This window comes from Mustelus asterias, chromosome 16, assembly GCF_964213995.1.
Source record: "Mustelus asterias chromosome 16, sMusAst1.hap1.1, whole genome shotgun sequence".
In the NCBI taxonomy this organism is placed as follows: Eukaryota; Metazoa; Chordata; class Chondrichthyes; order Carcharhiniformes; family Triakidae; genus Mustelus; species Mustelus asterias.
Window position 1 is genome coordinate 100503880 of NC_135816.1, and position 27558 is coordinate 100531437.

General features: G+C 47.8%; 1 protein-coding gene across 1 annotated transcript in view; it reads right to left on the reverse strand.

Annotated features, from left to right (window-relative positions):
* The window catches only part of LOC144505325 (beta-1,3-galactosyltransferase 5-like), a 51104-nt gene that overhangs the window by 11907 nt on the left and 11639 nt on the right, over nt 1–27558 (reverse strand). The window lies entirely within an intron of this gene.

Below are 27558 nucleotides of genomic sequence, written 5' to 3' on the forward strand. Positions count from 1 at the left end.
AATCTCAGTGCTCAATAAAGGATTTTATTTTATTCATTCGTGGGACATGGGTATCGTTGGCTGGCCAGCATTTATTGCCCATCCGTGGTTGCCCTTGAGAAGGTGGTGGTGAGCCACCATCTTGAATCGCTGCAGTCCATGTTCTGTGGGTTGACCCACAATGCCCTTAGGGAGGGAATTCCAGGATTTTGACCCAGCGACTGCGAGGGAAACATAGAAACAGAAGATAGGATCAGGAGGAGGCCATTTGGCCCTTTGAGCCTGCTCTGCCATTCATGAAGATCATGGCTGATCATCCAACTAATCCTGCTTTCTCCCCATAACCTCTGATCTCATTCTCCCCAAGTGCTATATCCAGTCACCTCCTGAATACATTCAATGTTCTGGCATCAACTACTTCCTGTGGTAATGAATTCCACAGGCTCACCACTCTCTGGGTGAAGAAATGTCTCCTCACCTCCGTCCTAAATGGTCTACCCCGAATCCTCAGACTGTGACCCCTGGTTCTGGACTCCCCCCACCATCGGGAACATCCTCCCTGCATCTACCCTGTCTGGTCCTGTTACAATTTTATAAGTCTCTATGAGATCCCCCCTCATTCGTCTGAAGTCCAGCAAAAACAATCCTAACCGGGTCAATCTCTCCTCATACATCAGTCCCGCCATCCCCGGAATCTGCCTGGTAAACCTTCGCTGCACTCCCTCCAGAGCAAGAACATCCTTCCTCAGAAAAGGAGACCAAAACTGCGCACAATACTCTAGGTGTGGCCTCACCAAGGTCCTGTATAATTACAACAACACATCCCTGCTCCTGTACTCGAAATCTCTCACAATGAAGGCCAACATACCATTTGCCTTCTTTACCGCCTGCTGCACCTGCATGCTTACCTTCAGCGACTGGTGCACTGGGACACCCAGGTCCCTCTGCACACTCCCCTCTCCCAATTTACAGCCATTCAGGTAGTAATCTGCCTTCTTGTTTTTGCTTCCAAAGTGAATAATCTCACCTTTATCCAAATTATACTGCATCTGCATTGATTTCCCCACTCACCCAACCTGTCTAGATCACTCTGAAGGATCTCTGCAACCTCGTCACAGTTCACCCTCCCACCCAGCTTGGTATCATCTGCAAACTTTGAGATGTTGCATTTTGTTCCCTCATCAAATCATGAATATATATTGTGAATAGCTGGGGTCCCAGCACTGATCCCTGTGGCACCCCACTAGTTACTGTCTGCCAATTTGAAAAGCACCCATTAATTCCTACTCTTTGTTTCCTCTCTGCCAACCAGTTTTCTATCCATCTCAATACACTTCCCCCAATCCCATACGCTTTAATCTTGCACGATAATCTCTTGTGCGGGACTTTGTCAAACGCTTTCTGAAAATCCAAATATACCACATCGACTAACTCCCCCTTGTCAACTCTACTAGTTACATCTTCGAAGAATTCCAGCAGATTTGTCAAGCATGATTTCCCTTCATAAATCCATGCTGACTCTGTCTGATCCTGCCGCTGGTTTCTAAATGCTCTGCTATAAAGTCCTTGATAATGTATTTGAGAATTTTTCCCACAACCAATGTTAAGCTTATTGGTCTATAATTCCCTGTATTTTCTCGACCGCCCTTTTTGAATATTGGAGTGACATTCACTACCCTCCAATCTGCAGGGACTGTTCCAAAGTCGATAGAATCCTGGAAGATGACCACCAATGTATCCACTATTTCTAGAGCCTTAATTCCCTTTCTAAAGTCACTTCCTTAAGTACTCTGGGATGTAGATTTTCAGGCCCTGAGGATTTATCCGTCTTCAATCCCATCAACTTTCCCAGCACCATTTCTCTACTAATATTGATCTCCCTCAGTTCTTCCCTCTCACTAAACCTTGCATTCTCCAACATTTCTGGTGTCTGATTTGTGTCCTCTTTTGTGAAGACAGAACAAAAGTATGTATTCAGTTACTCAGCCATTTCTTTGTCCCCTATTATACATTCCCTTGTTTCTGTCTGTAGGGGACCTGCGTTTATCTTCACCAATCTCTATCTCTCCATGTATCTATAGAAACTTTTACTGTCAGTCTTTATGTTCCCTGCAAGCTTACTTTCGTACTGTATTTTCCACTTCTTAATCAATCCCTTGGTCCTTCTTTGATGAATTCTAAACTACTCCCAATCCTCAGACCTATTATTTTTTCTTGGCCAATCTGTGTGCTTCTTCCTTAGATCGGAAACTCTCTCTAATTTCCTTTGTAAGCCATGGATTGGCTCTCTTACCCATTTTGCTTTTGTTCTAGACAGGAATAAACAGTTGCTGCAGTTCCCCCATGCGTTCCTTGAATGTTTGCCGTTGCCTATCCACTGTCATCCCTTTAAAGTAACTCTCCCCAATCTATAAAGGCAACTCACACCTCAAATCCTCATAGTTCAGATTCAGCACCCTAGTCTCTGAATCAACGACTTCACTGGGCATCTTGATAAAAAATTCTATCATGTTATGGTCGTTGATTCCCAAGGGATCTCATACAGCTAGATTGGCAATGATTCCCTTCTCTTTACACTGTACCCAGTCTAAGATGGCCTGCTCCCTAGTTGGTTCCTCCACATATTGGTCAAGAAAACTATCCCATAAACACTCCAGGACCTCCTCCTCTACGGCATTGCGGCTAATTTGATTTGCCCAGTCTATGTGCAGATTAAAATCACCCATGATCACCGATATTCCCTTATCACACGCATCTCTAATTTCCTGTTTAATGCCGTTCCCAACATCACCACTGCAGTTTGAGGCTTTCTATTTGACACCCACTAATGTTTTTTGCCCCTTGGTATTTCTCAACTCTTCCCATACAGACTCCACGTTCTCAGAGCCAATATCCTTTCTCACTATTGTGTTCATTTCCTCTTTAACCAGCAGTGCCACTCCACCACCTTTTCCCTTATGCCTGTCCTTCCTGAATACTGAATCCCCTGGGACATCCAATTCCCACCCCTGGTCACCCTGCAGCCATGTCTCTGTAATCCCAATTATATCGTAGCCATTTATATATTTCCGGCGATATATTTCCGGCGATATATTTCCAAGTCAGGATGGTGAGTGGCTTGGAGAGGAACTTGCAGGTAGTGGTGTCCCAGGTATCTGCTGTCATTGTCTTTCTAGATGGTAGTGGTCATGGGTATGAAAATGCTAAGGAACCTTGGTGAGTTCCTGCAGTGCATCTTGTAGATAGTACACAGGGCTGCTACCGAGCATCGGGGGTGGAGGGAATGACTGTTTGTGGATGGGGTAGCAATCAAACAGGGCTGCTTTGTCCTGGATGGTGCCAAGCTTCTTGAGTGTTGTTGGAGCCGCACCCATCCAGGCAAGTGGGGAGTATTCCATCACACTCCTGGCTTGTGCCTTGTAGATGGCAGACAGGCTTTGGGGAGTCAGGAGGTGAGTTACTCGCCGCAGTATTCCCAGCCTCTGACCTGATCTTGAAGCCACTGCGTTTATGTGGCGAGCCCAGTTGAGTTTCTGGTCGATGGTGACCCCAAGGAAGTTGACAGTGGAGGATTCATTCTCCCTCATGTACTCATTCCTCTATTTAGAAATTATATGCTTTTTTTTTCACCAGTGCTTATTTAATTGTAGTCTTCTTCACTTGAAATTGTGCAAAAATGCATCGGGTACGCGTCCTAACGATGTTGCACACTCACACATCATTTCTGTCGGCGGGGTACGTGCAAAACTCGGAAGCGCACACATCAACAATCTATCAGGCAATGTGGCCCAAAACTGCGATGATCTTCACCTTTTCTGCTCCCTGCAAACACCAAAATAGGAGCAGGAGTAGGCCATTCAGCCCCTCGCGCACCTGCTCCACCATTCAATAAAATCATGTTTCGAATGCCACATACCTGGATAACCTTGTCTGACCTTTGCATTTCTTTTGAATTCAGGATGAGGAGTACGGCTTTGCTCGTTTAATAATAAAATTACTCAGCAGATCTGGCAGTTCTGAAGAAAGATTGTCGATCTGAAGCATTAACTCTCTTTCTTCCTCCACAGATACTGCCAGGCCTGCTGAGCATTTCCAATATTTCTGCTTTTATTTCAGATTTTCAGCATCAAAGAACAAAGAATGAAGAAAATTACAGCACAGGAACAGGCCCTTCGGCCCTCCAAGCCTGCACCGACCGTGCTGCCCGACTGAACTAAAACCCTCTCCCCTTCCAGGGACCATATCCCTCTATTCCCATCCTATTCATGTATTTGTCAAGGCGCTCCTTAAAAGTCACTATCGTATCTGCTTCCACTCCCTCCCCCGGCAGCGAGTTCCAGGCACCCACCACCCTCTGTATAAAAAACATGCCTCGAACATCTCCTTTGAACCTTGCCCCTCGCACCTTGAACCTGTGCCCCCCTAGTAATTGACTCTTCCACCCTGGGAAAAAGCTTCTGACTATCCACTCTGTCCATGCTTCTCATAATCTAGTCTATCAGGACCGATCAGGCCTTCTACCAGTACCTTGAACAATTGCAGCAAGACCCACACCGACACGGGGAGAATGTGCAAACTCCACACAGATAGTGACCCGAGCTGGGAATCGAACCCGGGAACTCTGTAATTTTGTTTCTGTTGTTGTTTTCACTTCCTTGGATGGATGCATTTCATAAATGTTCTCGTTTTTTTTCCCTCAATTAGAGAATGGCTTGAAGACTCCTTTCTCTCTGCGTTAGAAACACTCTGCGGGGCAATCTTGGCAGCAATCTTGCGCTGTTCCTTTGCATTGTCGGGTGAGCACCTCAAGACAATTGCTGTCAGGTATTCCTGCCCTTTTCCCCATTATGGCAGGCTTTCGCGCAATGTGGCTTCTTCAGTAAGAAGTCTCACAACACCAGGTTAAAGTCCAACAGGTTTATTTGGTAGCAAAAGCCACACAAGCTTTCGGAGCGCTGCTCCTTCGTCAGGTAAGTGGGAGTTCTGTTCACAAACAGGGCATATAAAGACACAGACTCAATTTACAAAATAATGGTTGGAATGCGAGTCTTTACAGGTAACCAAGTCTTAAAGGTACAGACAATGTGAGCGGAGAGAGGGTTAAGTACAGGTTAAAGAGATGTGTATTGTCTCCAGCCAGGACAGTTAGTGAGATTTTGCAAGCCCAGGCAAGTCGTGGGGGTTACAGAGAGTGTGACATGAACCCAAGATCCTGGTTGAGGCCATCCGCATGTGTGAGGAACTTGGCTATCAGTCTCTGCTCAGCGACTCTGCACTGTCGTGTGTCGTGAAGGCCGCCTTGGAGAACGCTTACCCGAAGATCAGAGGCTGAATGCCCGTGACTGCTGAAGTGCTCCCCAACAGGAAGAGAACACTCCTACCTGGTGATTGTCGAGCGGTGTTCATTCGTCTGTTATCGTAGCGTCTGCATGGTCTCCCCAATGTACCATGCCTCGGGACATCCTTTCCTGCAGCGTATCAGGTAGACAACGTTGGCCGAGTTGCAAGAGTATGTACCGTGTACCTGGTGGATGGCGTTCTCACGTGAGATGATGGCATCCATGTCGATGATCCGGCACGTCTTGCAGAGGTTGCTGTGGCAGGGTTGTGTGGTGTCGTGGTCACTGTTCTCCTGAAGGCTGGGTAGTTTGCTGCGGACAATGGTCTGTTTGAGGTTGTGTGGTTGTTTGAAGGCAAGAAGTGGGGGTGTGGGGATGGCCTTGGCGAGATGTTCGTCTTCATCAATGACATGTTGAAGGCTCCAGAGAAGATGCCGTAGCTTCTCCGCTCCGGGGAAGTACTGGACGACGAAGGGTACTCTGTCCACCGTGCCCTGTTTTTGTCTTCTGAGGAGGTCACTGCAGTTTTTTGCTGTGGCGCGTCGGAACTGTCGATCGATGAGTCGAGCGCCATATCCTGTTCTTATGAGGGCATCTTTCAACGTCTGGAGATGTCTGTTGCGATCCTTCTCATCCGAGCAGATCCTGTGTATTCGGAGGGCTTGTCTGTTGGGGACGGCTTCTTTAACGTGTTTAGGGTGGAAGCTGGAGAAGTGGAGCATCGTGAGGTTATCCGTGGGCTTGCGGTACAGTGAGGTGCTGAGGTGACCGTCCTTGACGGAGATGCGTGTGTCCAAGAATGGAACCGATTCCGGAGAGTAGTCCATGGTGAGTCTGATGGTGAGATGGAACTTGTTGATGTCATCATATAGTTGTTTCAGTGATTGTTCACCATGAGTCCAAAGGAAGAAAAGGTCATCGATGTATCTAGTGTATAGTATCGGTTGAAGGTCCTGTGTGATGAAGAGGTCTTGTTCGAACCTGTGCATGAAGATGTTGGCATATTGAGGTGCGAATTTGGTCCCCATGCTGTTCCGTGTGTCTGGATGAAGAACTGGTTGTTGAAGGTGAAGACATTGTGGTCCAGGATGAAGCGGATGAGTTGTAAAATTGCATCTGGAAACTGGCGTTGAGTACTGAGGCAGTTACAGCAATGCCATCGTCGTGGGGGATGCTGGTGTAGAGTGCCGAGACATCCATTGTGACGAGGAGTGTTCCTGGTTCAACTGCTCCATGTGTGCTGAGTTTCTGTCGGAAGTCCGTAGTGTCGCGACAAAAGCTGGGGGTTCTTTGTACAATGGGTTTCAGGATGCCCTCGATGTAGCCGGAAAAGTTCTCGCACAGGGTCCCATTGCCCGATACGATGGGACGGCCAGGTGTGTTTGCCTTGTGTATCTTCGGGAAGCAGTAGAGATCTCCAACGCGGGGAGTACGTGGGATGAGAGCACGAAGGGTGCTCTGAAGGTCCGGATCAAAGGACTTGATCAGTCTGTTGAGTTGACGGGTGTGTTCTTTGGTCGGATCTGCGAGTAACTGTCTGTAGTGTTCCTCGTTGTTCAGTTGTCGGTACACTTCTTTGCAGTAATCCATTCTGTTCAGTATGACGATGGCCCCTCCTTTGTCAATGTTGCGGTTGGTCTTGAGAGCGCAGATGGCGTTGCGTTGTGCTTGGGTGATGTTCGGGGCTGTCTTGTGAGTGCGGCTGATGAATCTGGCATTGACACACCTCCTGACGGCTTGGGCATACATGTCAAGTCGAGGGCAGCGGCCTTCCGGAGGAGTCCAATTCGACTCTTTCCTCTTCGGATGCACTGCGGATCTCTCTGTCGGCTGTTCCGGTTCATTGGCTGTCTCATTGTGTTCGCTGTTGGCCTCTTGGGGTTTGTGGAAGAACTCCCGCAGCCTCATTCGCCTGATGAATTCCTCTGTGTCTGCTGCGAGACTGATGGGGTCTATTTTGGTGGTGGGGCAAAAATTAAGCCCTCGGCTGAGAACTTCGATTTCATCTGGTTGAAGTGTGTGATCGGACAAGTTGACAATGGACTTCCCTGCAGTGGTACTGTTTCCTACTGTGGTCCTTCTCCCTCCCCAGTAACCCAGCCGGCTAATTTTGATGTTGTGTCTATTTAGTTCCTGGAGTTCAGCCTGTGCAGTGTATTGAACCACTTACTCGATTACTGAGATTCTGTGCTGGACAAAAGTACGTCTCCACTGCTCTTCAGTTTGGAAGTTTGCGGAGGGCTCTTCCAACCCCTGTCTCAAGAAGGCAGCATTGGCAAATGGCCCTATGGGAGTAGCGGAGTAAACTAATCTTGTGCCTCTGCTCTTTTGGGTGCAATCCCTATGCTGCTCGGTACCTGAGGATGTCCTTTCCAAAACTCCCAACTCTGGCCTCTCTGTGGGGTCTCTAAGTCTTTGAACGCCTGTGGAAAGGGCAGCAGCTGCTCGACCAGCACTGGCGTCACTCCCAGTTCTCCAGTGTGCCTCCTTCTTGGGTATATTTGCAGCTTGCTGCGGCGTTCAGCTTTTGGCACCCACACGTTGTTAGATTTGTGTCACCACTCCCGTGTTTCATTTGTTGGCTGCATGGCCTGTCTTATGTGGAGAGGCTGCACTCAGACTCTGGTACTTGTTCCAAACATGGTTCATTAACACTATATATAGGATGGCTTACAGATTACTACTCCCGATCGTAGACTGTTCCATCCCCTCTCCCCTGAGTTTCAGGGACATGGGGAGAGTGGGGAGGGGGTGGGAGGGAGATAGGGAGTGAGTGGGGGGGGGAGTGGGGAGGGTGGAGAACTGAGGAGGAGGTGGGATGGGAGTAGGTGAGAAGATTAGGGGAAGATTGGGTGAGAAGATTAGTTGGCGGGAGGAGGTTGGGGCAGAGGCTGGGGTTAATTATATTTGGAGACCTTTAAATGTATCACTGATGTGAAATGAGAATAAGTGAATGGGGCGGGCCACTTCTCAAAGGTTTCCCTCACCTGGCTATTCTACTAACCGATTATACTGCATCTGTCAACTCTGAAATCTATTCTTCTCCACCCTCACTTTTTAATAAATTTCTCTGTTTCATATCCATTGGAAACTTTCCATTTTTGAGCTGGAACCCAAGTTCCAGTTACTGAAATATATCGAGAAGAGCTTCGGTCTAATACCCATTACCCCGGGAAGAATTTATCACATCTTCACAGCATTGCAATGGTGCAGCAGAAGACTCATCATGTCTGCATTGCCTCTCCAATTCCCTGCCTTTTCCCCACTGCCCTGCACATTGTTTCGATTCAAATAGTCATCTAACTATTGAATGCCTCGATTGAACCTGCCTCCAGCACACTTCCAGGCAGTGCATTCCAGAGCCGAGTTACTTCCTGTGCAAAAAAGTTCATTCTCACGTCACACCAGATTCTTTCGCAAACCTCTTAAAATCTCTGCCCTCCCCGTTCTGCAAACTGCAAAAGGTCGTGAATGAAGCCCAATCCATCACGCAAACCAGCCTCCCATCCATTGACTCTGTCTACACTTCCCGCTGCCTCGGTAAAGCAGCAGCATAATTAAGGACCCCACGCACCCCGGACATTCTCTCTTCCACCTTCTTCCGTCGGGAAAAAGATACAAAAGTCTGAGGTCACGTACCAACCTACTCAAGAACAGCTTCTTCCCTGCTGCCGTCAGACTTTTGAATGGACCTACCTCACATTAAGTTGATCTTTCTCTACACCCTAGCTATGACTGCAACACTGCATTCTGCGTTCTCTCGTTTCCTTCTCTATGAACGGTATGTTTTGTCTGTATGAGGTGCAAGAAACAGTCCTTTTCTCTGCATACTAATACATGTGACAATAATAAGTCAAATCAAATCAAATCAAATCAAATCTTGATCGTTTTATGAGTGGGAACAGTTTCTCCCTCTCCACTCTGTCCATCCACCCTCATGGCTTTAAACCTCTCTATCAAGTCTCTGAACTGTGAAACAATTTAGAAACAATATTAATTGGGTGACGAGAGCTTCCTTGTTGTTGTACTGGAGTTGCTCTGACTCTGAGGGGCATTGCCAAGTCCCACGGAAAATACTGACCCCCGATGATCGTCGAACCTGCTTAAAAATCTGTTTCTGTGTTGCCATGGGTGACGTGCCCTTTTGCATCAGCCTCTTTTATTTTAACAGCCCAGGCTGGTGTTCTGCTCTTCACCCCGATTAATCAGTCATCGAAAGGCACGGGGACTAGCTGGTAAATGGTAAAAAATTGCAGCATGCTGCTGTGCAGAGGGATCTGGGTGTCCTTGTGCAGGAATCTCAAGGAGCTGGTTTGCAGGTGCAGCAGGTAATTAAGGCGGCAAATGGAATTTTGTCCTTCATTGCGAGAGGGATGGAGTTTAAAAACAGCGAGATTATGTTGCAGCTGTATAAGGTGCTGGTGAGGCCACACCTGGAGTACTGTGGACAGTTTTGGTCTCCTTACTTGAGAAAGGATATACTGGCACTGGAGGGGGTGCAGAGGAGATTCACGAGGTTGATTTCAGTATTGAGAGGGTTGGCTTATGAGGAGAGACTGAGTAGACTGGGACTATATTCATTGGAATTCAGAAAAATGAGGGGAGATGTTATCAAAACATATAAGATTATGAAGGGAATAGATAAGATAGAAGCAGGGAAGTTGTTTCCACTGGCGGGTGAAACTAGAACAAGGAGGCATAGACTCAAAATAAGGGGAAGCAGATTTAGGACTGAGTTGAGGAGGAACTTCTTCACACAAAGGGTTGTGAATCTGTGGAATTCCCTGCCCAGTGAAGCAGTTGAGGCCACTTCACTGAATGTTTTTAAGGCAAGGATAGATACATTTTTGAACAGTAAAGGAATTAAGGGTTATGGTGAGTGGGCGGATAAGTGGAGCTGAGTCCACAAAAAGATCAGCCATGATCTTATTGAATGGCGGAGCAGGCTCGAGGGGCCAGATGGCAAACTCCTGCTCCTAATTCTTAGGTTTTTATGTTCTAATGTAAGAATGGATCGATGATTAAACTATCAAAGCTGTGCTTCTCTCCCTGACTTCAAGCATAAAGAGTTACACAAAAGTATGTGATAGAGTAAAGAAGAGCAATATTTTAACACCATCGTTAACTAGTCTCACCTACGCAGAAAATGCAAACCACTGCAACTTACAAAACTTATTGGAATATTTCACAATTTTTCAGACTGATTAAAACCACTTGTTGGCTCTGTCAAAGATTCTGATTTTTCTTCAAAAATATACCTTATTGGTTAAAATATCTGCAAAAATGTCACAAACATTTCAAAATATTCATCACACAAATTCAGGTTCTCTTCATACACTCTGAGGTGCTTCTGTCAAGTCAATAAAACATTACAGACATTTCAAAACAGTCATTAGAAATAGTGAAAAGGTATTTAGGTTTTCGACATAGATCATGTTGCAAACGAGGTGCATCACTACAATTGTGGTGGATGTAACATTCACTGCATATATTCAATGTGAGTCATAGAACTCAGTTCACTCTGGCTGAAATGTCTTAGACAGCGAACTTCCCCCATTGTGCCTCTGAGGCAGTTGCCCTCAGTGTCAATGTGACCCCAGCACATAACCCTGGGCTTTGGAATGTCATGATGTGGAGATGCCGGCGTTGGACTGGGGTAAACACAGTAAGAAGTTTAACAACACCAGGTTAAAGTCCAACAGGTTTATTTGGTAGCAAAAGCCACACAAGCTTTCGGAGCCCCAAGCCCCTTCTTCAGGTGAGTGGGAATTCTGTTCACAAACAGAGCATATAAAGACACAGACTCAATTTACATGAATAATGGTTGGAATGCGAATACTTACAGCTAATCAAGTCTTTAAGTTACAAACAATGTGAGTGGAGAGAGCATCAAGACAGGCTAAAAAGATGTGTATTGTCTCCAGACAAGACAGCCAGTGAAACTCTGCAGGTCCAGGGAGGCTGTGGGGATTACAAATAGTGTGACATGAACCCAATATCCCGGTTGAGGCCGTCCTCGTGTGTGCGGAACTTGGCTATCAGTTTCTGCTCAGCGACTCTGCGCCGTCGTGTGTCGTGAAGGCCACCTTGGAGAACGCTTACCCGAATATCAGAGGCCGAATGCCGGTGACCACTGAAGTGCTCCCCACCAGGAAGAGAACAGTCTTGCCTGGTGATTGTCGAGCGGTGTTCGTTCATCCGTTGTCGCAGTGTCTGCATGGTCTCCCTAATGTACCATGCCTCGGGACATCCTTTCCTGCAGCGTATCAGGTAGACAACGTTGGCCAAGTTGCAAGAGTATGTACCGTGTACTGGTGGATGGTGTTCTCACGTGAGATGATGGCATCTGTGTCGATGATCCGGCACGTCTTGCAGTGGTTGCTGTGGCAGGGTTGTGTGGTGTCGTGGTCACTGTTCTCCTGAAGGCTGGGTAGTTTGCTGCGGACAATGGTCTGTTTGAGATTGTGTTTGAAGGCAAGAAGTGGGGGTGTGGGGATGGCCTTGGCGAGATGTTCGTCTTCATCAATGACATGTTGAAGGCTCCGGAGGAGATGTCGTAGCTTGCCGTAGCCTGGACCTGCAGAGTTTCACTGGCTGTCTTGTCCGGAGACAATACACATCTCTTTAGCCTGTCTTGATGCTCTCTCCACTCACATTGTTTGTATCTTAAAGACTTGATTAGCTGTAAGTATTCGCATTCCAACCATTATTCATGTAAATTGAATTTGTGTCTTTATATGCCCCGTTTGTGAACAGAATTCCCACTCACCTGAAGAAGGGGCTTTGGGCTCCGAAAGCTTGTGTGGCTTTTGCTACCAAATAAACCTGTTGGACTTTAACCTGGTGTTGTTAAACTTCTTACTTTGGAATGTGCCAGTCAGCCACAGTTGGTTGGGGACTATCTGTCTTGCCTTGTACTGGAAGACCAATAAGTTTCTGGCAGAGCATCTTTCACCTATTTCATGGTCCTTCAGCAACAGCTGATACTTGTTTCAATGTGTGTTCCTGAGTCCTTCACAAATGTAAAGTTGTTGATCCAGAATGAACCCTTCCAGTGTAGACAATAAAAATATAACAAAACTTTTACTCCAATTTATAAATTAAAGAAAACGTTTAAGAATCCTGGAATGAAGAGCTTGTGGTCTGAGGAACGGTTGAGGACTCTGGGTCTGTACCCGTTGGAGTTTAGAAGGATGAGGGGGGCCCTTATTGAAACTCACAGGATATTGCGAGGCCTGGATAGAGTGGGCGTGGAGAGGATGTTTCCACTAGTGGGAAAAACTAGAACCAGAGGGCACAACCTCAGGCTAAAGGGACGATCCTTTAAAACAGAGATGAGGAGGAATTTCTTCAGCCAGAGAGTGGTGAATCTGTGGAACTCTTTGCCGCAGAAGGCTGTGGAGGCCGAGTCATTGAGTGTCTGAGACAGAGATAGATAGGTTCTTGATTAACAAGGGGATCAGGGGTTATGGGGAAAAGGCAAAAGAATGGGGATGAGAAAAATATCAGCCATGATTGAATGGTGCAGCAGACTCAATGGGCCGAGTGGCCTAATTCTGCTCCTATGTCTTATGGTCTAAAGAAACTTCATTACGCCAAACGTCAGGCCTCGCCATTCCAAGTTCCTCACAATCTCAGAATCCCCACAGTACAGAAGGAGGCCATTTGGCCCATCGAGCCTGCACCGACAACAATCCGACCCTATCCCCATAACTCCACGTATTTACCTTGCTAATCCCCCCGAAACTAGGGTCAATTTAGCATGGCCAATCAACCTAGCCCACACATCTTTGGACTGTGGGAGGAAACTGGAGAACGCGGAAGAAACCCACGCAGGCACATGTTCTAATTTATACAGAGTCAGCTGATCATCACATCATTCTGTCATTGGTTATATGGTTTACTGGGTCAGCTGACCCTTACAGCTTGTTACCATTGGTCAAATTATAACAGATCCAATGTTATCACTGGTTACATTCTAACAAGGATAACACAGGCTACAAAATATATCTTCTGCTGTGATGTTCTCAGTAAACATATCGTCCTTGTAACCAACAAGCTAGCTGTCAGATACACCCGACTCTGAAACCAAGTGGCAGATGCCACCCAATTAATCTGTGAATTTCTCTTCAAATCCTCCCAGATGCTTATGACACTGTGAGACAACTGGATCCTGGCTTCCACCCGAGTGTTTCTAAACTCTACTCTCGAACAGACATGCCTCAGAATCGTCTTTCAAACACTACTTTTCCCTCAGTTGTTTTCAACAAGGGTGCGCCTCCAGGTTTTCCAACTCTCCTTTCAGTATTCATTTCTCCTGAATAGCCAGGAACTTTCAAGCTTTTGCACAGTCTCTCAGGGATCCAGCCTCAAAATGCTTCACGATTGCTTCAACCTTTTACTGCACAGGCTGGAGTAAGATATCACCAACCTTCGCCGTGCTTCAGATATCACTGGCTTTTCACTCGCTAATTCCACCACGTCTGCACTTATCAGCTCTGACTTTGGCTTCCAAAAACTTCATTTGCAGGTCCTCTTTGTTCCTTTTTACTTCAGTCTTCTTGGAAACTTCTCTTCATTGTTTATTTTCCAGAACTAACTGTCCTTTAGGTTCTCGACTTGCTTTCTTGCCAATTACTCGATATCATAGAAATCATAGAAACCCTACAGTGCAGAAAGAGGCCATTCGGCCCATCGGGTCTGCACCGACCACAATCCCACCCAGGCCCTACCCCCATATCTGGAGCGGAGGAGGCTGAGGGGAGACTTAATAGAGGTTTATAAAATGATGAAGGGGATAGATAGAGTGAACGTTCAAAGACTATTTCCTCGGGGGGATGGAGCTATTACAAGGGGGCATAACTATAGGGTTCGTGGTGGGAGATACAGGAAGGATATCAGAGGTAGGTTCTTTACGCAGAGAGTGGTTGGGGTGTGGAATGGACTGCCTGCAGTGATAGTGGAGTCAGACACTTTAGGAACATTTAAGCGGTTATTGGATAGGCACATGGAGCACACCAGGATGATAGGGAGTGGGATAGCTTGATCTTGGTTTCAGATAAAGCTCGGCACAACATCGTGGGCCGAAGGGCCTGTTCTGTGCTGTACTGTTCTATGTTCTATCTCTACATATTGGGGGAGAGGTAATTATGATGCGATTAGGCAAGAATTAGGGGGCATAAGTTCGGAACAGAAACTGTCAGGGAAAGGCACTAATGAAAAGTGGAACTTTTTCAAGGAACAAATACTGTGTGTCCTTGATAGGTATGTCCCTGTCAGGCAGGGAGGAAATGGCCGAGTGAGGGAACCATGGTTCACGAAAGACGTGGAATGTCTTGTGAAAAGGAAGAGAGAAGCTTATGTAGGGATGAGGAAACAAGGTTCAGATGGCTCAATTGAGGGTTACAAGTTAGCAAGGAACGAGCTGAAAAAGGGGCGTAGGAGAGCTGGGAGGAGACATGAGAAGTCCTTGGTGGGTCGGATCAAGGAAAACCCCAAGGCTTTTTACTCTTATGTGAGGTATAAAAGAATGACCAGGGTGAGGTTAGGGCCGGTCAAGGACAGTAGTGGGAACTTGTGTATGGAGTCAGTAGAGATAGGCGAGGTGATGAATGAATACTTTTCTTCAGTGTTCACCAAGGAGAGGGGCCATGTTTTTGAGGAAGAGAGAAGTGGACTCGTGTCTCCAGAGCTGTCTCCTGAGGGGGTTGCTGCCGGTGGAAACCTAACGGTGACAACTAAGCCGGTCGAGCGTCCACCCCTCCAGGACTGGGTCAGTTGCTCGGGTGTAATCCATACAAACAGACTGGCCTCAGACTGGGAGCCGTGCCTACTTCCGACAATTTGGGGGCTCGTCCGGGATCTTGAATTATAACGGGGACCTCTCGCAGGAGGACCGACTCGGTGTAATAAGACGCGTCCGGTGTATATTTACACCTACAAGACGCCGCTTCGGTCCTCAGGTAGGGAGGTCTGAAACCACTCAATTGAGATCATTCTGAACCCCTAGACGGGGGTCACACGGATGAGTGTGGGAGGAGGACTGTGACAGGGACTGGGAGATAGAAGGGGGTACACACATAGACGAAAGTCAGACAACTCCGTGCACGGATCAAGGTAAGAAATTTCGCTCTGACTCTGCTTCGGGCTGATGAGAGTCATTGTCTTCCTTGTTGACATCATGGTTATGACAGTTTGATCTGAGGGTGTAGGTGAGTCATACTCAAGATGACTACTGGAGACTAACCATGGGAAACAGATCGTCCCAGGGATGGGACGGGGCCCCCAAGGGGAAGAACAAGCATAAGGGAATACCCCCTGATAGTCCATTAGGGTTGCAACTACAAAATTGGGATGACGAGACGAGGACAAGAAATTTGGAGAGAAAAGTTATGATTAAATATTGTTGTTTTGTATGGACAACAGAGCCAATCCGAGCACCATCTGTATTCTGGCCGGAATACGGGTCGGACGAGGATTGGATCTGCCAACTCTTAAATCTCTATGTGAATAGTAAACCATCATCCAGCCCCGAGGAAGTTAAATATGCAGCTTGCTGGGTGGGGGCGGCACTCGGGTCACCCCTTCAGTCCCACTACTTCGATTTAATAAACTGCAAGTTGAATCTCAAGTCTGATCTCCGAGTGGTGACTTTTCCCACAACAAATGACGTAGTCGGTTGGGTCTGTATTACTGGTACGTCCGATCGGTGGCCACGATCGGAAGCCGGAATAGAGATCATCGAATCTGTAGGAGTCCGACTGAGTCAACGGTGTAGTTTTCTGGGGTAAAATTTGGGGAATTTGTGATATAGTTGAGACGTTAAAAAAACCCCAGAAGCGGCAGTAATAAAAATTAAAGCGCACCAAAGGGAACCAGAGAGGGACAACCCCGACTGGTTAAAATACAAAGGGAACCAAGCCGCAGACAAGGCTGCGCAATTAGCGCTAGAACAAGAAGCAATTGGCGAGTGGCCAATAGCAGTTATGAGTCAAACAGCAGAATAAAAGCGACTGTTTAAGATGTTAAGTCTGAATAAATGTTGGAAGCTTCCATGTGTATCTGTGTGTTTAACAACGTGATTGTGTGAATGTTTTGTTAGTGTTCGCTTTAATGTTTTAATGTTGAGCAAGGAGTTAAACCTTGGAAGGACCATGTGCTCTTTCCTTGTCTTGAAGTTAAAATAAGAGTATATTTAAGACTTGTCGAGGACGCCCCGGACAAGATCCAGTGGGACCCGGAAGGGGAAGTGTTGATCGAAACCCTTAAGCAAAAGCTAGCGACCGCCCCGGTCCTGAGTCTGCCGAATTTCAACAAAGCATTCAGGTTATTTGTTAACGCGAAGCAGGGCACTGCGCTCGGGGTCCTGACCCAAGACTGGGGTGGAGATAGGAAGCCGGTGGCTTTCTTGTCAAAAATCCTAGATCCGGTATCTCGGGGCTGGCCGGAATGTGTCCAAGCGGTCGCTGCCACAGCCAAATTGGTCGAAGAGAGTAGGAAGTTAACGTTCGGGGCGCCTTTAACCGTCACAACACCTCACCAGGTAAGAACAATCCTGAGTCAGAAAGCCGGAAGATGGCTGACGGACTCAAGGATCCTGATGTACGAGGCTGTATTGTTAGATCGTGACGACCTTAGGATAGAGATTGGCTCCTGTCAGAACCCAGCAGAATTCCTATGGAAAGGGGAGAATAGGGGCAAACTTGAGCACCGTTGTTCAGACATAATAGAGCTCCAGAGTAAGGTGAGGGAAGACCTAAGGGACAGACCCCTTCATGTGGGGAGGAGATGGTACATTGACGGGTCTTCCCGGGTGATAGACGGAAAACGATATAATAGATATGCCATTATTAGCGAGGAAGGTTGGAAGCTGGAGGAAAGAGGGAGACTGCCTAACTCCTGGTCTGCCCAGACATGTGAACTGTATGCTCTGCATCGGGCCCTGAGGAATCTGGAAGGGCAAGTAGGAACGGTGTACACGGACTCCAAATATGCATTTGGCATCGTGCATACCTTCGGAAAGATTTGGAAGGAGAAGGGAATGATAAATAGTAGGGGAAAGGAGTTGGTCCATGAGGAGTTAGTGGTAAAAATACTGGAGGATCTGTTAAAGCCACGAGAAATCGCAGTGGTCCATGTGAAAGGTCACCAGAAGGGTACGGGAACAGAGATCAGGGGAAACCAGTTAGCAGATGAACAGGCGAGATTGGCGGGGATGGAAGAGGAGGTGGCTGAATGTCTGGTATGGGTGCCCCATGTCCCAGAGTTAAATGAGGCGCCGGTATTCACTGAAACAGATGAGACTGAATTCAAAGAATTGGGGGGGGCAGAAAGGGGGGGACGGAAAATGGACCTTGCCTGATGGGAGACAATTGTTGAACCGTCCCCTAGCCAGAGGAATACTAAGTCACCTCCACCAAGGGGGGCATTGGGGGGTCCAAGCCCTGTGCGATACGTTTCTACGCCGATACGCACACCCCGGAATCTACACGGTGGCCAAACAGGTTACGAGGGATTGCCTGATCTGTAGGAGGGTTAATAAGAGGGGTCTGAGACAGAACACGACCACGGGAGGGAGAAGCCCCGCCTATAGACCCTTTGAATACATGCAGGTAGACTATACCGAACTCCCTCCCCTCGGCCGATTGAAGTATCTCCTCGTAATAGTGGACCATCTGACAGGATGGGTAGAAGCGTTCCCAACTGCCACAGCTACAGCGGCTCAAGTTAGTAAAGTCCTCCTAGAACAAGTTATCCCGCGATTTGGGCTCCCCAGGGCCATTGACTCTGACCAAGGTAGCCACTTCACTTCGACCACCCTCCAGAACATAATAAAAGCGGTTGGGGTAGACTGGGATTTTCACACCCCCTGGCACCCCCAGTCCTCAGGCAAGGTTGAGCGGATGAATCAGACCCTTAAAAAACAACTCACGAAACTGACCACTGAAACCGGGTTGCCTTGGACTAAGTGTCTTCCCTTGGCTCTCCTACAAATACGAACGCAACCGTGATGTGATTTAGGTGTCTCCCCGTATGAAATGATGTTCGGTCTCCCCTTCAATGGACCAAGGGGGGATTTCCCTGTCTTTGAGTCCAGAGATGTGTTTGTACGCAAATATGTTGAGGCCTTGGAATCTGCTCTGTCTCGTTTACGTCAACAGGGACTCCTGGCACAGACACCGCCTCTTGAATTCGCGATTCACTCTATCAAACCGGGACAGTGGGTCCTAATTAAGAATTGGAGGCAACGAACGTTGGAACCGGTTTGGGACGGCCCCTTCTTGGTACTGTTGACCACTGAGACTGCTATTCGAACCGCTGAAAGGGGCTGGACTCATTACACCAGGGTCAAGGGACCGGTACCAGCTCCGGAGGAGGGGGCGCCGACTCTGGGCGATCACGCCTCAGCGGAGAATACTGCGGAAGACTGAACAGACAACATTCTGAAATGGACTATAATCACAGTATTGAAATGCTACTAACATTACTAACGACATGGTCAATGTCTTTGGGGAGGGACTTTGGGAATGTGAGGGTTGCGCGGGTGCATCAGGAAGCGGTTGATAGGTGGTACGCGGAAGAGGCGGCCCACGCAGGCCAGATATATTCTCTCACCATAAATGAAGCGTCCCAGGTGCAGGTAATAGAAATTGACCTTTGCCAGATGGTGCCATGCGGAACTGTAGGGGAACTTAATCAGACTACAATAAACCTCGCAAGACAAAAAGGGTATCAGGGAAGGGAGATGGAATTGATTTTCATGGGACAGGGGCTAGGTGAAGAAAAATCTCTCGGGGTTCGGGAGCGGGTGGCGTTAGTCCCACGGGCCATCCTCCCGAGGGATTGCGGGCTAAACCGGTGTAATCCACTATACCTGACCGTGAAGCAGACAGAATGGACGGCAAACGGGGGTAGGCACGTGAGTCTAGACAATGAAGTACTCGGGGTAAGGGTCAGGGAGGAAAGACTGTGTTGCGTAAGGATCACGGTTCAGAAAGCGACGGCTGGCAATTCCCCAGTTCTGCGCACGGCGACCCCTGCCCCGGGAAGCTCTGAGGGGATTAGGGTGATACAAGTAAAAGATCTCAGGGAAACCATTGAAATAGAAACGGGCTTTGGGGAAACGAATGCCTGGATGGAATGGGTCAAGTATACGGTCCAAAGCCTCGAGAAGGGCAATTGTTATGCATGCACGGGCAGTCGGCCGACTCCACAGGTGGTTCCCTTCCCGTTGGGATGGGATAAAGAGCCAAAACAGATGGAATGCCTGGTAAAATTATACCGGGCGGCCTGGGATGACCCCACCTGCCAGTCCCTGGGCCTGACGTTTCTCCCTGTAAGATCTAACAGGGAATCGCAGCCCCCGGTGTTTTCTGGGGTATTAGGAACACATCACACCTGTGTCTCCCGGACTGGGGAGAAACTGGATAGGCAGGTGGGCACTTTTGACAGGTGTGGTACGATCAAGGAAGTTAACGACGCCACCGAGGGAGGGAATTATTCCCAGATCCAGGTACCCCGAGCTGACCTCTGGTGGTACTGTGGAGGGGGAATTCTGCGGCCAACGTTACCCCGAAGATGGAAAGGAACCTGTGCGATAGTCCAATTGGTTGTCCCATTCACCCTGGCATTCGAACACCCAGAACCCCGGGGAGACCGGCGAGCAGAGAGGAGTCTATATACCTCCTTTGACGACCAGGTCTATCTAGACAACATAGGGGTCCCTAGGGGGGTTCCCGATGAGTATGTGGTGGACCTCAGTTGTGCCTTTGTCCTATATGGATCACCGTTGTGTGTGTTTGTCATACCTGGACACATCCCCTTCCAGTTTGGTTCCTCCCCTCAGCACCTAGTATAAAGGTGGCTGTCTCCTCCCCCTTGTTCAGTCCAGGTCGGTTATTTGTTGGGATCTGCTCCTGATTCCGTTGTGAATAAAAGCCTACACTTATATTGGCATATCGGTAGTCTTTCGCCTTATTGATAGCGCATCAGAGTATAAAGCTAGGAACCAGATAATGGCGGGGTTTGAGTCTCTGTTCTGGTGGGTGACCATCAATAAAAACGTGGATTGGATCAACTACATCTACTATAACCAGCAGCGATTTATTAATTACACCCGGGATGCAGTGAAGGGAATAGCGGAACAACTGGATGCCACCAGTAGGATGGCTTGGGAGAATAGATTAGCATTGGACATGATCTTAGCAGAGAAAGGAGGGGTCTGCGTCATGATAGGGACACAGTGTTGTACCTTTATTCCAAATAACACCGCTCCTGATGGGTCGATCACCAGAGCGCTAGAAGGACTAATGACCCTGGCTGATGAATTGGCTGAAAACTCGGGAGTGGACACAGGCCTGACCGGGTGGCTGGAAAGGTGGTTGGGGAAATGGAAAGGGGTTGTGGTATCCGCCCTCATCTCCTTTATAGTAGTAGCGGGGGTACTGGTCGCCTTAGGATGCTGTGTTATCCCTTGTATCCGGGGCCTGACCCAAAGACTTATTGAGACCACTTTGACTAAACGTGATACCCTGGATGGACAAGTAGTAGGCCTACACTTGACGTCAGAGGAAGGACAGGGTCTCCTAGACGCCAAGTCCGGCAATGGCACCTGGGACGAACAGGCAGGCATAATGCTAGAGGGATTAGAAAATACACTAGGTATCAAAAATTACAGTGCGTAAGGAAAAACAGGGGGGATTGTAAGGGGAGGATGATGTAATTTTTGAAAATAATGAGCCGACAGGCTCAGAGCGGGGAAATTGAGAAGTGAAATATGCTGTATAAACGCTTTGCAGGGGCAGATGCTTAACCACCAGTATGTAATCAGTTGCTTGTGGTCAAAGTACCAGTAGTCACAAGCTGAGTTACGAGAGAAATGGTTACTGCGGACTGTAAAAGGAAAAGTAGGCGCTGGAGGGCTGAACAGTTCACGATGAGGAAGCGCGGAAACCAATAAGCAAGGGAAGGGGGAGGGGCGTATGATGAACTCGCGGATGCATATAAAGTATGATCATGTATTGTAAGTGTGTGTTCCTACGGGACTGCACCCTTTCTTGCAAGAAAGAATAAATTGACTTAGAAGAACACTCATCCGTGTCTTTGATCTCGAACGGGGTTAAGGGGGAGAGAAGTGGACTCGTGTCTCCAGAGGTGTCTCCTGAGGGGGTTGCTGCCGGTGGAAACCTAACGGTGACAACTAAGCCGGTCGAGCGTCCACCCCTCCAGGACTGGGTCAGTTGCTCGGGTGTAATCCATACAAACTGACTAGCCTCAGACTGGGAGCCGTGCCTACTTCCGACAGGAGGATGTCCTGGCAGTTTTGAATAAACTGAAGGTCGATAAGTCCCCTGGGCCTGATGAAATATATCCTAGGATTCTTTGGGAGGCAAGGGATGAGATTGCAGAGCCTTTGGCTTTGATCTTTGGGTTCTCGCTGTCCACGGGGATGGTGCCAGAGGACTGGAGAATGGCAAATGTTGTTCCTCTGTTTAAGAAAGGGAATAGAAATGACCCTGGTAATTATAGACCGGTTAGTCTTACTTCGGTGGTTGGTAAGTTGATGGAAAAGGTCCTCAGGGATGGGATTTACGACCATTTAGAAAGATGCGGATTAATCTGGGATAGTCAGCACGGATTCGTGAAGGGCAAATCGTGCCTCACAAATTTGATTGAATTTTTTGAGGAGGTAACTAAGTGTGTTGATGGAGGTAGGGCAGTTGATGTCATATACATGGATTTTAGTAAGGCGTTTGATAAGGTCCCCCATGGACGGCTTATGATGAAAGTGAGGAGGTGTGGGATAGAGGGAAAGTTGGCCGTTTGGATAGGTAACTGGCTGTCTGATCGAAGACAGACGGTGGTGGTGGATGGAAAATTTTCGGATTGGAGGCAGGTTGCTAGCGGAGTGTCACAGGGATCAGTGCTTGGTCCTCTGCTCTTTGTGATTTTTATTAGTGACTTAGAGGAGGGGGCTGAAGGGTGGATCAGTAAATTTGCTGATGACACCAAGATTGGTGGAGTAGTGGATGAGGTGGAGGGCTGTTGTAGGCTGCAAAGAGACATAGATAGGATGCAAAGCTGGGCTGAAAAATGGCAAATGGAGTTTAACCCTGATAAATGTGAGGTGATTCATTTTGGTAGGACTAATTTAAATGTGGATTACAGGGTCAAAGGTAGGGTTCTGAAGACTGTGGAGGAACAGAGAGATCTTGGGGTCCATATCCACAGATCTCTAAAGGTTGCCACTCAAGTGGATAGAGCTGTGAAGAAGGCCTATAGTGTGTTAGCTTTTATTAACAGGGGGTTGGAGTTTAAGAGCCATGGGGTTATGCTGCAACTGTACAGGACCTTGGTGAGACCACATTTGGAATATTGTGTGCAGTTCTGGTCACCTCACTATAAGAAGGATGTGGAAGCGCTGGAAAGAGTGCAGAGGAGATTTACCAGGATGCTTCCTGGTTTGGAGGGTAGGTCTTATGAGGAAAGGTTGAGGGAGCTAGGGCTGTTCTCTCTGGAGCGGAGGAGGCTGAGGGGAGACTTAATAGAGGTTTATAAAATGATGAAGGGGATAGATAGAGTGAACGTTCAAAGACTATTTCCTCGGGTGGATGGAGCTATTACAAGGGGGCATAACTATAGGGTTCATGGTGGGAGATACAGGAAGGATATCAGAGGTAGGTTCTTTACGCAGAGAGTGGTTGGGGTGTGGAATGGACTGCCTGCAGTGATAGTGGAGTCAGACACTTTAGGAACATTTAAGCGGTTATTGGATAGGCACATGGAGCACACCAGGATGATAGGGAGTGGGATAGCTTGATCTTGGTTTCAGATAAAGCTCGGCACAACATCGTGGGCTGAAGTGCCTGTTCTGTGCTGTACTGTACTGTTCTATATTTTACCCACTAATCCCTCTAACCTACGCATCTCAGGACACTAAGGGGCAATTTTAGCATGACCAATCAACCTAACCCACACATCTTTGGACTGTGGGAGGAAACCGGAGCACCCGGAGGAAACCCACGCAGACACGAGGAGAATGTGCAAACTCCACACAGACAGTGACCCGAGCCGGGAATCGAACCCAGGTCCCTGGAGCTGTGAAGCAGCAGTGCTAACCACTGTGCTACCGTGCTGCCCAATAGTGTATGGCTTTTCTTCTCGCAGAAACCTGTTCCCTTGCTAGCTTTCGAGCTCTGATTGCTGTAGGTTTGGTTTGAAACTAAATTCAAAAAACCTTCCACACCTAAAAAGTGACTCCCAGTTGATTCGCAACAGCTCATTCCTTCTCCAAGTTCTTGTTTTTCATGAGATTGTCATCGACTTCAGGAAGCGTAAAGGAGAACATGCCCCCGTCTACATCAATGGGGATGAAGTAGAAAGGGTCGAGAGCTTCAAGTTTTTAGGTGTCCAGATCATCAACAACCTGTCCTGGTCCCCCACTGCTGACACTATAGGTAAGAAAGCCCACCAACGCCTCTACTTTCTCAGAAGACTAAGGAAATTTGGCCTGTCACCTACGACTCTCACCAACTTTTACAGATGCACCATAGAAAGCAGTCTTTCTGGTTGTATCGCAGCTTGGTATGGCTCCTGCTCTACCCAAGACCGCAAGAAACTACAAAAGGTCGTGAATGTAGCCCAATCCATCACGCAAACCAGCCTCCCATCCACTGACTCTGTCTACACTTCCCGCTGCCTCGGCAAATCAACCAGTATAATTAAAGACCCCACGGACCCCGGACATTCTCTCTTCCACCTTCTTCCGTTGGGAAAAAGATACAAAAGTCTGAGGTCATGTACCGACCGACTCAAGAACAGCTTCTTCCCTGCTGCTGTCAGACTTTTGAATGGACCTACGTTGTATTAAGTTGATCTTTCTCTACACCCTAGCTATGACTGTAACACTACATTCTGCACTCTCTCCTTTCCTTCTCTATGAACGGTATGCTTTGTCTGTATAGCGCGCAAGAAACAAGAGGAAGGAGTTACGGCCAGGGAACCGGAAATTGTTCATGTGAGATAGGACATCAGTGCAGTCCTTGCGGTCTCGGTCAGGGCAGGAGCCATACCAAGCTGCGATACATCCAGAAAGAATGCTTTCTACTAATCTGATTTATTATTGTCACATGTATTAACATACAGTGAAAAGTATTGTTTCTTGTGCACTATACAGACAATGCATACTGTTCATAGAGCAGGAAAGGAGAGAGTGCAGAATGTAGTGTTACAGCCATAGCTAGGGTGTAGAGAAAGATCAACTTAATGCGAGGTAAGTTCATTCAAAGCTCTGACAGCAGCAGGGAAGAAGCTGCTCCTGAGTCGGTTGGTACGTGACCTCAGACTTTTGTATCTTTTTCCCAACGGAAGAAGGTGGAAGAGAGAATGTCCGGGGTGTGTGGGGCCCTTAATTATGCTGGCTGCTTTGTCGAGGCAGCGGGAAGTGTAGACAGAGTCAATGGATGGGAGGCTGGTTTGAGTGATGGATTGTGCTACATTCACAACCTTTTGTAGTTCCTTGCGGTCTTGGGCAGAGCAGGAGCCAGACCAAGCTGTGATACAACCAGAAAGAATGCTTTCTGTGGAGCATCTGTAAAAGCTGGTGAGAGATGTAGCTGACATGCCAAATTTTTGTCTGAGAAAGTAGAGGCGTTAGTGGGCTTTAGTGTCGGCATGGGGGGGTCCAGGACAGGTCCCTAGATTTACCTTGGCATCCGAGGTCAGTTCAGATGTTATCAACCTGCATACCGAAACCAGATCCAAGCAGAGCACAGTGACATTGTCCACGCACAGGGAGGATTTGACCTGAGTGTCTTCACTGCCTGGGATCATCTCCTTCTGCCCGAATCCTTGATAGACTCAGCAAAGAGTTCTTTGGAACACACAATCAGGACTGGAGACAGAGGGTCTGCCTGACTTCAGGTTTAATTGGAAAGTTGCCTGATTTATCGAATTAATCCCCCTCTCTCTCGATTTTTGCCCATAGTCCTTTAATTGATTTCTCTGCCATCCTCTATTCAAATCTGTCTTCACAGCTCTGAAAACTGCCCCCGGACCTCTCGATAATGCATCTGCTGCTGTTATGGTCAGTAATTCTGGGTCATAATGTTTTTGGAGTTTGTAAGAGATTGAAAGTTGTTAAATCACTTCAAAAAAATTTTTCCGATCCATGAACCATTGTGGACCCTGCTTCACGTGTTGTCTCCTGAGTTCTGTTTGCCTTGCAACCTTAAAGTTAAAGTTAATTTATTAGTCACAAGTAAGGCTGACATTAACACTGCAATGAAGCTACTGTGAAATTCCCCTAGTCACCACACTCCGGCGCCTGTTCGGGTCAATGCACCTAACCATCACGTCTTTCAGACTGTGGGAGGAAACAGGAGCACCCGGAGGAAACCCACGCAGACACGGGGAGAACATGCAAACTCCACACATAGAGTGACCCAAGCTGGGAATCAAACCCGGATCCCTGGTGCTGTGAGGCACGGTAAGAAGTCTCACAACACCAGATTCAAGTCCAACAGGTTTATTTGGTAGCACAAGCCACAGACATTCGGAGTGCTGTCCCTTCATCAGGTGAGTGGAGTCGTGTTCACAAACAGGACATGCACAGACACAAACACAATTTACAAGATAATGGGTGGAATGCGAGTCTTTACAGGTAATCAAGTCTTAAAAGTACAGACAATGTGAGTGGAGAGAGGGTTAAGCACAGGTTAAAGAGATGTGTATTGTCTCCAGACAGGACAGTTAGTGATATTTTGCAAGCCCAGGCAAGTCGTGGGGGTTACAGATAGTGTGACATGAACCCACGATCCCGGTTGAGGCTGTCCTCATGTGTGCGGAACTTGGCTATCAGTTTCTGCTCAGCGATTCTGCGTTGTCGTCTGTCATGAAGGCCGCCTTGGAGAACGCTTACCTGAAGATCAGAGGCCGAATGCCCGTGACCGCTGAAGTGTTCCCCAACAGGAAGAGAACAGTCTTGCCTGGTGATTGTCGAGCGGTGTTCATTCATCCGTTGTCGCAGTGTCTGCATGGTTTCCCCAATGTACCATGCCTCGGGACATCCTTTCCTGCAGCGTATCAGGTAGACAACGTTGGCCGAGTTGCAAGTGTATGTACCGTGTACCTGGTGGATGGTGTTCTCACGTGAGATGATGGCATCCGTGTCGATGATCCGGCATGTCTTGCAGAGGTTGCTGTGGCAGGGTTGTGTGGTGTCGTGGTCACTGTACTCCTGAGGGCTGGGTAGTTTGCTGCGGACAGTGGTCTGTTTGAGGTTGTGCGGTTGTTTGAAGGCAAGAAGTGGGGGTGTGGGGATGGCCTTGGCGAGATATTCGTCTTCATTAATGACATGTTGAAGGCTCCAGAGAAGATGTCATAGCTTCTCCGCTCCGGGGAAGTATTGGACGATGAAGGGTACTCTGTCCACTGTGTCCCGTGTTTGTCTTCTGTGAGGCAGCAGTGCTAACCACTGTGCTACCTTGCTTTGATTTGATTTGATTTGTTATTGTTACAATCATAGCTAGGGTGTGGAGAAAGATCAACTTAATGCAAGGTAAGTCCATTCAAAAGTCTGTCAGCAGCAGGGAAGAAGCTGTTCTTGAGTCGGTTGGTACGTGACCTCAGACTTTTGTATCTTTTTCCTGATGGAAGAAGGTGGAAGAGAGAATGTCCGGGGTGCGTGGGGTCATTGATTATGCTGGCTGCTTTGCCGAGGTAGCGGGAAGTGTAGACAGAGTCAATGGACGGGTGCCCAGGGATCATCAGGGGCCAGATGGCTTACTCCTACTCCTAGGTCTTATGTTCTTATGTTCTTATGATCCTTGTTTTTCGTGATATAGATCAATGGTTGAGATGTTGCTGGACAGGGGATGCATTTTGGTTGAGAGAACATGGAGAGATAATGGAAAGTAAAACGTAAAATTCTAAAAGGAGCGGATGTTCACAGACCATTGAAGGTGGAAGGTTAGGCAGGGAGAACGTGGATAAAACAGAGAGTGTCCTGGGTTTTATTAATAAGAGACACAGAGTATAGGAGAAAGAGATAGTGCTGAACTATCTCTGAACGATCGAACTATGAGTTAGACCTCAGCAGGAGTACTGTGTACAGTTTTGGGAAGGATGTGAATGGAGTGAGCGCAGAAGAGGTTTACAAGAATGGTTCCAGGTTTGAGAAACTTCAGCCTTGAGGATAGACTGGAGAGGTCGGGACTGTTCTCCTTGGAGAGGCAAAGGCTGA